The sequence below is a fragment of the Saccopteryx leptura genome, chromosome 1 (assembly GCF_036850995.1).
Source record: "Saccopteryx leptura isolate mSacLep1 chromosome 1, mSacLep1_pri_phased_curated, whole genome shotgun sequence".
Classification (NCBI taxonomy): domain Eukaryota; kingdom Metazoa; phylum Chordata; class Mammalia; order Chiroptera; family Emballonuridae; genus Saccopteryx; species Saccopteryx leptura.
The window spans coordinates 24,062,059-24,074,400 of NC_089503.1; the positions used below are offsets into that span (position 1 = coordinate 24,062,059).

Below are 12,342 nucleotides of genomic sequence, written 5' to 3' on the forward strand. Positions count from 1 at the left end.
ATATTTGCAATTCCTTAATTTTCTTTTCATTATATCATTTGTTTCTGTAGGTTATTTTATAACAAAACCATTGAATAATTAGATCCCGTAAATGTTTAGTGAGTGTCTACATTGTGTAAAGCTCAGAGGTACTATTGTTACCTCCATGGAATTTTCAATCCAATGCACATAGATGGGGGTCAATTATCAGTTATTTCTATATGAATTAAAGTAATCTAATGGGAATTCAAGGATCGATCTGTTAAATTATACCAGTTCATTACAAAATTTGTATGTGGTCCTTATTTTACTACTCTATGTAGTTAATCAGTAAATGAATGTGTTAATTTTATGGATTGTGATGGGTAGATATCATTATAGTGGATTAAGTTCTAGCAAGCTTAAAAAAAAAAAAAAGACACTCCCCAAAAAGAAATCTCTAAAACTTATAACTAAAGCTATAGAAATCTGAGAGGTTATAACCTTAAAAGTGTACTTTGGCATCAAACCTAAAAACAAATAACAAATATCATATATATATATATATCATATCACACACATATATATAACATATCACATATATCACACATATATATAAACTAAATGTATATACATATTAAAAAAGATAGATTACTTACCATTCCAGCAAACTATTTCACTGAAGTTAGAAATATTATTCCTGCCCTGGCCGGTTGGCTCAGCGGTAGAACGTCGGCCTGGCGTTCAGAAGTCCCTGGTTCGATTCCCAGCCAGGGCATACAGGAGAAGCGCCCATTTGCTTCTCCACCCCTCCCCCTCTCCTTCCTCTCTGTCTCTCTCTTCCCCTCCCGCAGCCAAGGCTCCATTGGAGCAGAGATGGCCTGGGCACTGGGGATGGCTCCTTAGCCTCTGCCCCAGGTGCTAGAGTGGCTCTGGTCGCAACAGAGCGCCGCCCCAGAGGGGCAGAGCATCGCCCCCTGGTGGGCAGAGCGTGGCCCCTGGTGGGCGTGCCAGGTGGATCCCGATCGGGCGCATGCTGGAGTCTGTCTGACTGTCTCTCCCCGCTTCCAGCTTCAGAAAAAATATATATATATATATATATTATTCCTAAACAAAGAATAAATGCAAAATTGCCAATAATCATAAAAAATTAAATATTCAATTGTTGTTCCTAAGTAATTTCTTTAAAAATTTTTTTAAAATTTTATTTATTCATTTTAGAGAGGAGAGAGAAAGGGAGAGAGAGAGACAGAGAGAGAAGGTGGGGAGGAGCTGGAAGCATCAACTCCCATATGTGCTTTGACCAGGCAAGCCTAGAGTTTCGAACCGGCACTTCAGCATTACCAGGTCAACGCTTTATCGACTGCACCACCACAGGTCAGGCCCTAAGTAATTTCTTGTCTTTAAACCCTAGACAATTTTTTATCCAATATTTTGACAGTATTTAGGATATTTCTGATTAAATAGTTTCAAAATATATTAAGAAGTTCCACTTAAAATTTCCTTATATAAACCAAAGCATAGAGTAATATCTTTTATTTTTTATTGCAATATAGAATTCTATATTTTGTCTTATGAAATGACATATTTTTACTGATTACATGTATATATGCATGTGTATATACCCTTGTATTACCTCATTAATGACATGATTGACTATTTTTCTTCAATTTTCTGACTTGTTGATAATATGTTATAAATTCATAAAGTTAGTATTGATATATAGAGAGGAAATAGTGCCCTTGCACTGACATTCATTATTTCTCTACAGAATGACTTTATTTACTCAAGTTGGCAGGGATTTATTTTTAATATTCTGGGGTTCTTAGTCAATATATTGATCAAAAATATTTTTAGATTCAATAAACATATCTCTTGTATAAATGCTCTGATACCTAAATGCTATTTATGTAAATATCAGTACAAAATACAGTTTTACTTGAAAGTAATCTTAAGTATATAGTAGTTTTGGTCATTTTACTTTTTCTAAATTAAAAAATATTGAAATGTCTCTGTATATATATGGAAAGCTGTGAATGTTTTATAGTAAAAAAAAGTATTGACTATGAAAGCATGAGACAATCATCCAAGTTTCTTTCTCCTATTATCATTTTCCAAAGCATTTTTGTAGTATTTGTTTATGGAGAAAAAGGAGAAGAGAGACTCTTATTTTTCATTCACTAAAATGTCCCGATAAAATGTTAAACTGAAAAAATTGATACACAAATTTAAGCTTTTCTGTAGAAAGTTGACATTGATATTTGAAGCTGCACAACCCCAATCATAGAAGATACATCTTTACTACAAGTTAAATAATAAAGAGAAAATTGTTTTAACATATGCTTTTGGAGGTCATTGGAGATGCAGTCTAGATATTCTAATCAACGCAACCCTTAATTTTAAAACTACACATTTTACAACATGTATAATAAATACTGGCTGTCTTCTGTGATTGTTAGAATTGCAGTAATTAAACCCAAAAGCCCTGCTAGCTGCAGTTAAAAGGTTGGGTTAGATTATTAAATGACAGTTTTTATCTAATTCTTCTTATATTTTGCTTTAAAGTCTAGTTGCATAGATTGGATTAATCATAATTATAAGTTTAAATTACACTATTGTTAATAAAACACAAATGGCACTCCTATAAATTAATTCATTAATTTATTTATATGACAATTTTGAACCTACCAGCCAAAACAAGAGCTAGACAAATCTGAAAACTTATATTTGCTAATTGGAACTATTCCTGTCACATCCACTGCTTCTTGTAGAATGATTTACTGCTATTACTTTTGGGGGGTTATGTTTGTTTGTTTAGTTTTCCCTGTTTCAAATTTTATAAATCAGTTAGCATCCTTATTTGTTAAACAGTCTTTTATTTTGCCAATGACTAACCATGTCATATCTACTGATTATTAACGTTATATATTTACTCAAGACTGTCAGAGGCACTCATTGTGTTTCATTGGTCAATTAGTTTATTTCTCTACAAGGACCCACTGTCTTAAGAAATTAAAAAAATTGATTTTAACCTAGACTTATTCTAGAAGGTAATCTTAATTCCATTACCTAATTTAATTCAAGAAGAAAAAGATTGAGTTGCTTGTAGTGTGTCCTATAGAAAGGGAATGATATATTTTTTTAATAAAAATGTAATTTTTAGATACTATATAACTGGTTAGCATTTGAGAATAATTCAGAAAGAAGTATATTTTTTTTACATAGCAAAACGGAAATCAAAATATTTAATTATTTTTAATAAAACTGTATCTAGAAAAATGTCTTCATTGAAATGCAAAGATCCTCAGGATTCCTTCTCCTAGTAATGCTGGAATAACTTCCACCCAAACAGTTTTTTTATTGTAAAGTAAGAAAAGTTGGGAACATGCAAAATAAAATAAAAATAAACATGCACAGGAAGTCAGCAAGGGTTCCTAAGGCATTCGAGACAAGAGGTGTCATAACCATTGAAAGAGAGGAAATATATTGACATAGTTTTGCAATCTACTTCATTTTTCTCCTTGGAGCCCTTTCTAATCCTTAAGTAGCACAGAGTGAAAGCCTAAGAAACAAGGTAGAAGAAAATCAATATGATGCAGAGAAGCCATGGAGCTTTCAGCAATTTCAGAGGAATGAGGAGGAAAAATAAATAAAGAAAAAAAAATTAGACCTGGCTGCCTCAGCAGACAAAATTTGGAGGGTTCCTGGAGAAGAAGAAATGTGCAGAGATGGTTGAACATGACACTCTGCCTGGCTTTCTCATCACATTATTTTCCAGTTGTTAATACACACTTGTAAAGATGCTAAGAATCCTAGCTGAAAGTAGCTAAAATGTTAAATGAAGCTTTGAAAGTCACACAATGCTGACTATTCATTTAGCTTTACTGAAAATAAATAGTTCAGGTTCTGGCAAGTTGGAAAGAGGTGACTGGGAAATAGATCAGATCAATTCCCAAACAGTTAAAGGTATGAAAAACAACCTCTTAGTTGGTTATGGATTAAAGTTGCTTCTCTATTCTAGAAGCTTGGAGAAGAATGAGTGAATGTTCTGGAGGGGGATAATATCATCTCTTTACAATGTTTCATAATACAATGGCCAACACACAGTGAAATATTATCAGGCACATTCTAAGGGAAAGACTAAGAAAAAAAATAAAGTTTTGAGGTGGCCCAGATACTGAAGTTTTCAGATATAAACTTTTTTATAATGGTGATTAATATATCAAAGAGAATGAATGAAAAGATGGAGAATTTCATCAGATAACTAAATTATATATAAAAACCATCAATGAGAATTTAAAACAGAAGATAAATACTGTGAAATTAAAAAAACATGTATGGGGTTAGGAGTACAATAGAGAACTGAAGATCTGACTGGTAAACTGGAATAAGACAGTAGAAACTATACAGATTGGAATACAGAAAGAAAAAGAAGAAAATACAGAGACATATGGGATATTGTAAAAATATTTAACAGCAAAAGCATTATCATAAGGAGAGAAAGATGGCAAAGGTAGTATTTTAAAAAATAATGACTAAGAATTTTTCTAAATTGATGAAAGAGATCAAGCTACATATTTAAGAAGTACTACAAACTCCATTCAGGATAAATATAAAGAAATCAAACTCTTGAACATTGTAATGAAACTGCTAAAAATCAAAGACAAAAAAGAATATTTAAAATACTACAGTGACAAAAAAAAGACTATATTCAAATGAGCATCAACAGAATATGAGATTAGTAATCATGAAAAAAGGAAAAATTTCATCTTTGAAAAGCTCATTTAAAATAACTACATACCTAGGCCCTGGCCTGTTGGCTCAATGGTAGAGCGTTGGCTCGGCATGTGGATTTCCCAGGTCCAAACCCCAGCCAGGGCACACAAGAGAAGCATCCATCTGCTTCTCCACCCTTCCCCCTCTCCTTTCTCTCTTTGAATCTCTTCCCCTCCCGTAGCCAAGGCTCCATTGGAGCTGTGTTGGCTCGGGTGCTGAGGATGGCTCCATGGCTTCCACCTCAGGCACTAGAATGGCTCTAGTTGCAATAGAGCAATGCCCCAGATGGGCAGAGCATCACCCCTTAGTGGGCATGCTCAGTGGATCCTGGCTGGGTGCATACGGAAGTCTGTCTCTCTGCCTCCCTCCTTCTCATTTCAGAAAAATACAAAAATAAATAAATAACTACATACCTAGAATTATGTTCCAAGTGAAAACATTATTTACAAGTGAAGATAAATAGATATATTTCTAGTGAACAAAAATCGAGAAATATAATTTATTACCAACAAGCCCACACTACAATGATACTAAAGAGTATTTTTCAGACAAAAGAAAAATGATGTCAGGTTGACTTGTGGAAACGTAGAAAAGAAGAGCAAAGAACATTAGATACAATAAATCTAATGGTAAATAAGGGTAAATCTAAATAAATATTGGTTGTAGAAAATAATAGTAATGAGTTATAGTGTTAAAAATAAATGTAGAAATAGAATGCATAAAAATCATAACACCAAAGATGGGAGGAAGTTAAAAAGATAATTACCTGGGAAGTGATGCTAGTACTTATTTATATTAAAACCTAGTAAGTCAAGCTTGTATGTTGTACATTGTAGGATTACCATTAAACAAATAGTAAAATATTTTACAATAAACATAAAAAATGAAAAAAATAATGATTTCTAATTTAAGAAACAGAGAATAAAGGAACATAGAATATGTGGAAAAATAAACCAGACAGTAAAATGTCAATTATAAATCTTAATACATCAATTTATATCAAATGTAAATAGACTAAATAATCCATTATAAAGTTAAAACATTTTCTGTGTAGAAGAAAGATATTTTAAATAAAAGAAATGAGAATGTTTAAAATAAAAATGTAAAACATTGGCTCTGGCCGGTTGGCTCAGCGGTAGAGTGCCGGCCTGTTGTGCGGGAGTCCCGGGTTCGATTCCCGGCCAGGGCACACAGGAGAAGTGCCCATCTGCTTCTCCACCCCTCCCCCTCCCTTCCTCTCTGTCTCTCTCTTCCCCTACCGCAGCCAAGGCTCCATTGGAGCAAAGTTTGCCCGGGCGCTGAGGATGGCTCTGTGGCCTCTGCCTCAGGCGCTAGAATGGCTCTGGTTGCAACGACGCCTCAAGATGGGCAGAGCATTGCCCCCTGGAGGGCGTGCCGGGTGGATCCCGGTTGGGCGCATGCGGGAGACTGTCTGACTGCCTCCCTGTTTCCAACTTCAGAAAAAAAAATGTAAAAAATATTTGTCATGCAAAGATGTTTTTGAAAAAGAAATTTAATGTAGCCAGCCATACAAACATAGAACAAAGTAGACCATTGAGTATGAATTATTTTATAGCTATAAAGAGAAGTACTTCATAATAGTGCAGTTGTTAATAAACTAGAAAAATGTAATCATCATAAATTTGTATGCAACTAAGAGCATAGTATCTTGATTGTAAAGCAAGAACTCACAAGTAGCAAACATATCTGAGTACTTGAATACTTCTCTTTCAGCAATTGACTGAATGAGCAGAGAAAAAATAATAAAGAATAAAAATATCTGGACAACCCAATTTGTCTCGTTAACTAGGTAGCATACACAGAATACACGGCACATCTGTAGAATATGCATTTATTTTAACTACATAAGAAACATTTAATAAAATTGCAAATTAAATCTGAAGGATATAGAAATAGTCAAAATAGGTAATAATTTATTGTCTTAAATGCATATAACTGAATTATCTATTGCTGCAAAACCACCAAGGCTTAAAATAATAAATATGTTATTTGCCTCATAGAGTCTCTAGCTTGAGGTTCTTTCAGTGTAGTAGTTGGACTTCCAAAATAAGAATTCTGGTGCCAGATCTAAAGGTAATTTTTTTCAACTTCTTATATCAATAATAACTCAATTCTCATGTAGGAGTTCAGTAATTCACAACAAATCGTTTTTGGTTGTTTTTTTTTCTCTTCACAAACTTTTGAAATCAAGAACTATAATGCTATAGAAAAATACTGAAATTATTGCAATCAGTGCCATAAAGTAGAGAAAGCAAAACCAGCTAATCCACTTGGTGCTTAGGATCTGATGTGCCAGTTAGAACCACACCTCAAACAGGAAAAAGAAAAGCATCCTTGTTAGAATGGGCTTCCAGGTTTCAGGAAAAATAGTACATATAAATCTATATAATTAATCTACTTTGCACTAATGCATCTAAATTTTTCACTTCATTTTATATTTTAGAGATGTTCAGTGAACTAACTTAGTTTGAGTAACTGAAGGCTCAATGCACCTTAAAAGCAGAATGCATTTTATTTTGTAGATATGGATGGGTGTGAGGCAGGCTATGGTAAATAGGATAAAAATAAGACAGCATAGGACTAGAGATTTTTATTTATTTTTGAATGTGTTACTTCAAAAAATTAATATTTTATCTGTTTCATGTATTTAAATTGAGAGTTAAGTTGTAGCATTGATAGGAAAGAGGGACCGATTTTACTTTGATAAATAAATGTAATGGGGTGTTCAATGCTGTATAATATCAGATTGCTCTTCAGACAAGACAAAGAAATAAAAGGCATCCATATCGGAAAAGAAGAAGTAAAGGTATCACTTTTTGCAGATGATATGATCCTATACATCGAAAACCCCAAAGAATCCACAAAAAGACTACTAGAAACAATAAGCCAATACAGTAAGGTCACAGGATACAAAATTAACATACAGAAGTCAATAGCCTTTCTATATGCCAACAATGAAACAACTGAGAAGGAACTCAAAAGAATAATCCCCTTCACGATTGCAACAAAAAAAATAAAATACTTAGGAATAAACATAACAAAGAATGTAAAGGACTTATATAATGAAAACTATAAACCATTGTTAAGGGAAATCGAAAAAGATATAATGAGATGGAAGAATATACCTTGTTCTTGGCTAGGAAGAATAAATATAATCAAGATGGCTATATTACCCAAAGCAATATACAAATTTAATGCAATTCCCATCAAACTTCCAATGACATTTTTTAAAGAAATAGAGCAAAAAATCATCAGATTTATATGGAACTATAAAAAACCCCGAATAGCCAAAGCAATCCTAAAGAAAAAGAATGAAGCTGGGGACATTTCAATACCTGACTTCAAACTCTATTATAGGGCCACGACAATCAAAACAGCATGGTATTGGCAGAAAAATAGACACTCAGACCAATGGAACAGAATAGAAAGTCCAGAAATAAAACCACATATATATAGTCAAATAATTTTTGATAAAGGGGCCAACAACACACATGGAGAAAAGAAAGCCTCTTCAATAAATGGTGCTGGGAAAACTGGAAAGCCACATGCAAAAGAATGAAACTGGACTACAGTCTCTCCCCCTGTACAAAAATTAACTCAAAATGGATCAAAGATCTAAACATAAGACCTGAAACAATTAAGTACATAGAAGAAGACATAGGTACTCAACTCAGGGACCTGGGTTTTAAAGAGCATTTTATGAATTTGACTCCAATGGCAAGAGAAGTGAAGGCAAAAAATAATGAATGGGACTATATCAGACTAAGAAGTTTTTGCTCAGCAAGAGAAACTGATAACAAAATAAACAGAAAGCCAACTAAATGGGAAATGATTTTTTCAAACAACAGCTCAGATAAGGGCCTAATATCCAAAATTTACAAAGAACTCATAAAACGCAACAACAAACAAACAAACAATCCAATAAAAAAATGGGAAGAGGATATGAATAGACACTTCTCCCAGGAAGAAATACAAATGGCCAACAGATATATGAAAAGATGCTCATCTTCTTTAGCTATTAGAGAAATGCAAATCAAAACGGCAATGAGATACCATCTCACACCTGTTCGATTAGCTGTTATTAGCAAGTCAGGTAATAGCAAATGTTGGAGAGGCTGTGGAGAAAAAGGAACCCTCATACACTGTTGGTGGGAATGTAAAGTAGTACAACCATTATGGAAGAAAGTATGGTGGTTCCTCAAAAAACTGAAAATAGAACTACCTTATGACCCAGCAATCCCTCTACTGGGTATATATCCCAAAAACTCAGAAACATTGATACGTAAAGACACATGCAGCCCCATGTTTATTGCAGCATTGTTCACAGTGGCCAGGACATGGAAACAACCAAAAAGCCCATCAATAGATGACTGGATAAAGAAGATGTGGCACATATACACTATGGAATACTACTCAGCCATAAGAAATGATGACATCGGAACATTTACAGCAAAATGGTGGGATCTTGATAACATGATACGAAGCGAAATAAGTAAATCAGAAAAAAATAGGAACTGTATTATTCCATACGTAGGTGGGACATAATAGTGAAACTAAGAGACATTGATAAGAGTGTGGTGGTTACGGGGGGGAGGGGGGAATGGGAGAGGGAAAGGGGGTGGGGAGGGGCACAAAAAAAACAAGATAGAAGGTGACAGAGGACAATCTGACTTTGGGTGGTGGGTATGCAACATAATTGAACGACAAGATAACCTGGACTTGTTATCTTTGAATATATGTATCCTGATTTATTGATGTCACCCCATTAAAAAAATAAAATTATTAAAAAAAAATATATCAGATTGCTCTGAGTTTCCTTCCTATCCACCTTAGTCATTAACTGTCTTCATTTATTTTTTCATAGGAGAAAGTTGAAGAAAAAGGGAGATAGTCACATTTATGTAATAGAACAATTGTTTATATAATTTTGTGTTTGTTAATTCAAAGTGAAGATAAAAAAAGAGAAACTGGTGTTTGTCTATTTTTGGCTATCACTTATAATTTAAAGTTCTAACCCTTAGGATTTCTTCAGTTACTGACTAGCATATATTAAAATCGTTATAAATTCTCTTCAGAATCTGTTAGTTTATAGTGGTGACATTGTGCTTTATTTTATTCAATATGGTATCTATTCTAAATAAATAGAAGACTAAAGAAACAGTGTTGCCCTTCCCTGGAATCAGATTTTGATTATAAAGTTGACCTTTAAATGTCCCATTTTGTTAGGCAAACACCATTATTTGAAATTAGTCACAGGTTTCTTGTTTTGTGCAAGCAAAGTTTGATTACAAGCCTGTCAATAAAGCTTCTATTCACTTTAATAATTCATACATCTCTGCTTATCAGCTTCAGAATTCTAAAGGAGGCATTTGCCTATAAATCTTTTCCACTGCTGCATTTTATTTTACTGCATTGCAACAGAACACTAACATAATTGGTGCAATCTGTTATTTACAGATATACCGTGAGACACAGGTGGCAAACACTTATTTAGCGTTGTAAGGAAAGGAAGACCTTCTTCATAACTTGAGTTATGTGAATAAAGATTGAGGCTGGATTAGGATAGCAGCCATTGTCACTATGGGTGTTCTCTAATTTCTGTAGTAAATCATTTCCATATGAAATCACTTTAAATTCCACTCTACACCAGAATGTTTATTTTGTGTTAAGAACAACTATTCTCTAAAAAGGGCCCATAAAGGAATATTGTTGGGTTTTATTTGTATAATATTAAACCAATGTCCAGAATAAGTTGGTTTATGATTTTTTTATTATGAAAAATTTTTATATATGCTTTCTGAAATATAAAATGTACACTACACGTTTTGTGCCTCAACCATAACTTGTAAATTTAAAATGTCAAAATTAAAGCTTAGATAATAGCTCCATTTGCCACAAAAATCTTTGATAGGTTTTCATAAAGTGGAAAGAACACTCTAATAAACATTGTTTGGGAAACAGCTCTCCAATAAATGAACTCAGCTGAAGGACAGATGTCATAAGTCCATACTCAATTAACTACAATCCTTGAGGTCACATATACATTGGAACTTAGAACTCTAAAATTTTATAAAGGTTCTGAAGTCATATATTGCCTATTATATACAACACTGGTCTCCTATAATTGGGAAATGCATAATTATATACAAAGACACTTATTTTAGCTCTATAAGAGTTTGCATCAATTTTCTACTTTTTGATAGTTGGAGTTTAGAAATTTTAGGTAAGTGATTACATTGTTTAATAAAAATAAGTTGCTGATGCTCTAGCAAAAGCCATACTGCTTTGTCATCATTTTTGTTGTTGTTTATTGACCTATAAAAAGTGTTATAATAATAAATATTTATTGATAATTACTGAATAAATATGATAAATGCACATGGTGGACAGTTGTATTAACTAGCATTTGTTGAGCAAAAAGCATTAACCAAAGATCTAGGGAACTAAGGATATATAATAAGATAATGGAGGGAAAATATAAAATAATGAAAAAATAACATTATTATTTGTATTATTTTGCATGTGTGAAAACCAAGGCTTAAAAAGAATAAGACACTTGTCAAAGATGTCACATATGGTAACATAAAAATTAGAATTTGAGCACATGCAATTTGACTTCGGATCCCATAAAATTAAAGAGCTAGATATTATGAACATGTCAGAGAGTAACTAATAAAATTATAATGTATAATAAGAACAAGAAAACAAGCATTTTGACATAATTATAATGTCTCTAATGATGAAAGATGGCTTCATTGAGGTGGCTAAAAAACTATATATATATATATATATACACACACACACACACACACACACACACACACACACACACACATATATATATATATATAGCATATAGAGAGGCAGTTATGTTGAGAGAAATTACCAGATAGACTCAAAGTCTTGAGTGAGCTGTTTCTAAGAATGCTAACATATGCTGAGCAGCAAAAAAAACTTTGTATTTGTGGTACTAATGAAAGAAAATCCAATTTCCACCACATCCTAATTTTATTTTAAAAATTACAGAAAATATAAAACACCTTTATTGACTCCATATCTCCTATAAAGTTTCATTTATATGTTTTCTTTTATGTAAAACATCTAATGGAATATGGAAATTTCTATATTTATTTCATCACCTCATACTTGGAACTGCTTTCTCAATATCATCACCATCAGTCATTATTGTCAAGATTATCATTAATAAAAATATTGTGAAGATAAGCAATAAGGCCTGAACAGGTGGAGGCGCAGTGAATAGAGCATTGATGGGGATGCAGAGGACCCAGGTTTGAGACCCCGAGGTTGCCAGCTTGAGCTCGGGCTCATCTGGTTTGAGCAAGGCTCACCAGCTTGGACCCAAGGTCGCTGGCTCAAGCAAGGGGTTACTTGGTCTGCTGTAGCCCCATGGTCAAGGCACATATGAGAGGGCAGTCAATGAACAATTGAGGTGTTGCAACAAAAAACTGATGATTGAGGCTTCTCATCTCTCTGTGCTCCTGTCTCTCTGTCCTTGTCTATCCCTCTCTCTGATTCTCTCTCTGTGTCTCTGTAAAAAAAAAAGGAATAAGGATCTACAACATGATC

General features: G+C 33.4%; 1 long non-coding RNA gene and 1 other non-coding gene across 2 annotated transcripts in view; one reads left to right on the forward strand and one right to left on the reverse strand.

Annotated features, from left to right (window-relative positions):
- LOC136388710 (uncharacterized) overlaps positions 1-12,342 on the reverse strand; it is a 68,809-nt gene that overhangs the window by 25,175 nt on the left and 31,292 nt on the right. The gene's annotated exons all lie outside the window — the stretch shown is intronic.
- TRNAN-GUU (transfer RNA asparagine (anticodon GUU)) lies at positions 5,848-5,923 on the forward strand. Its single transcript has one exon. It is a non-coding gene; the product is annotated as a tRNA-Asn (tRNA).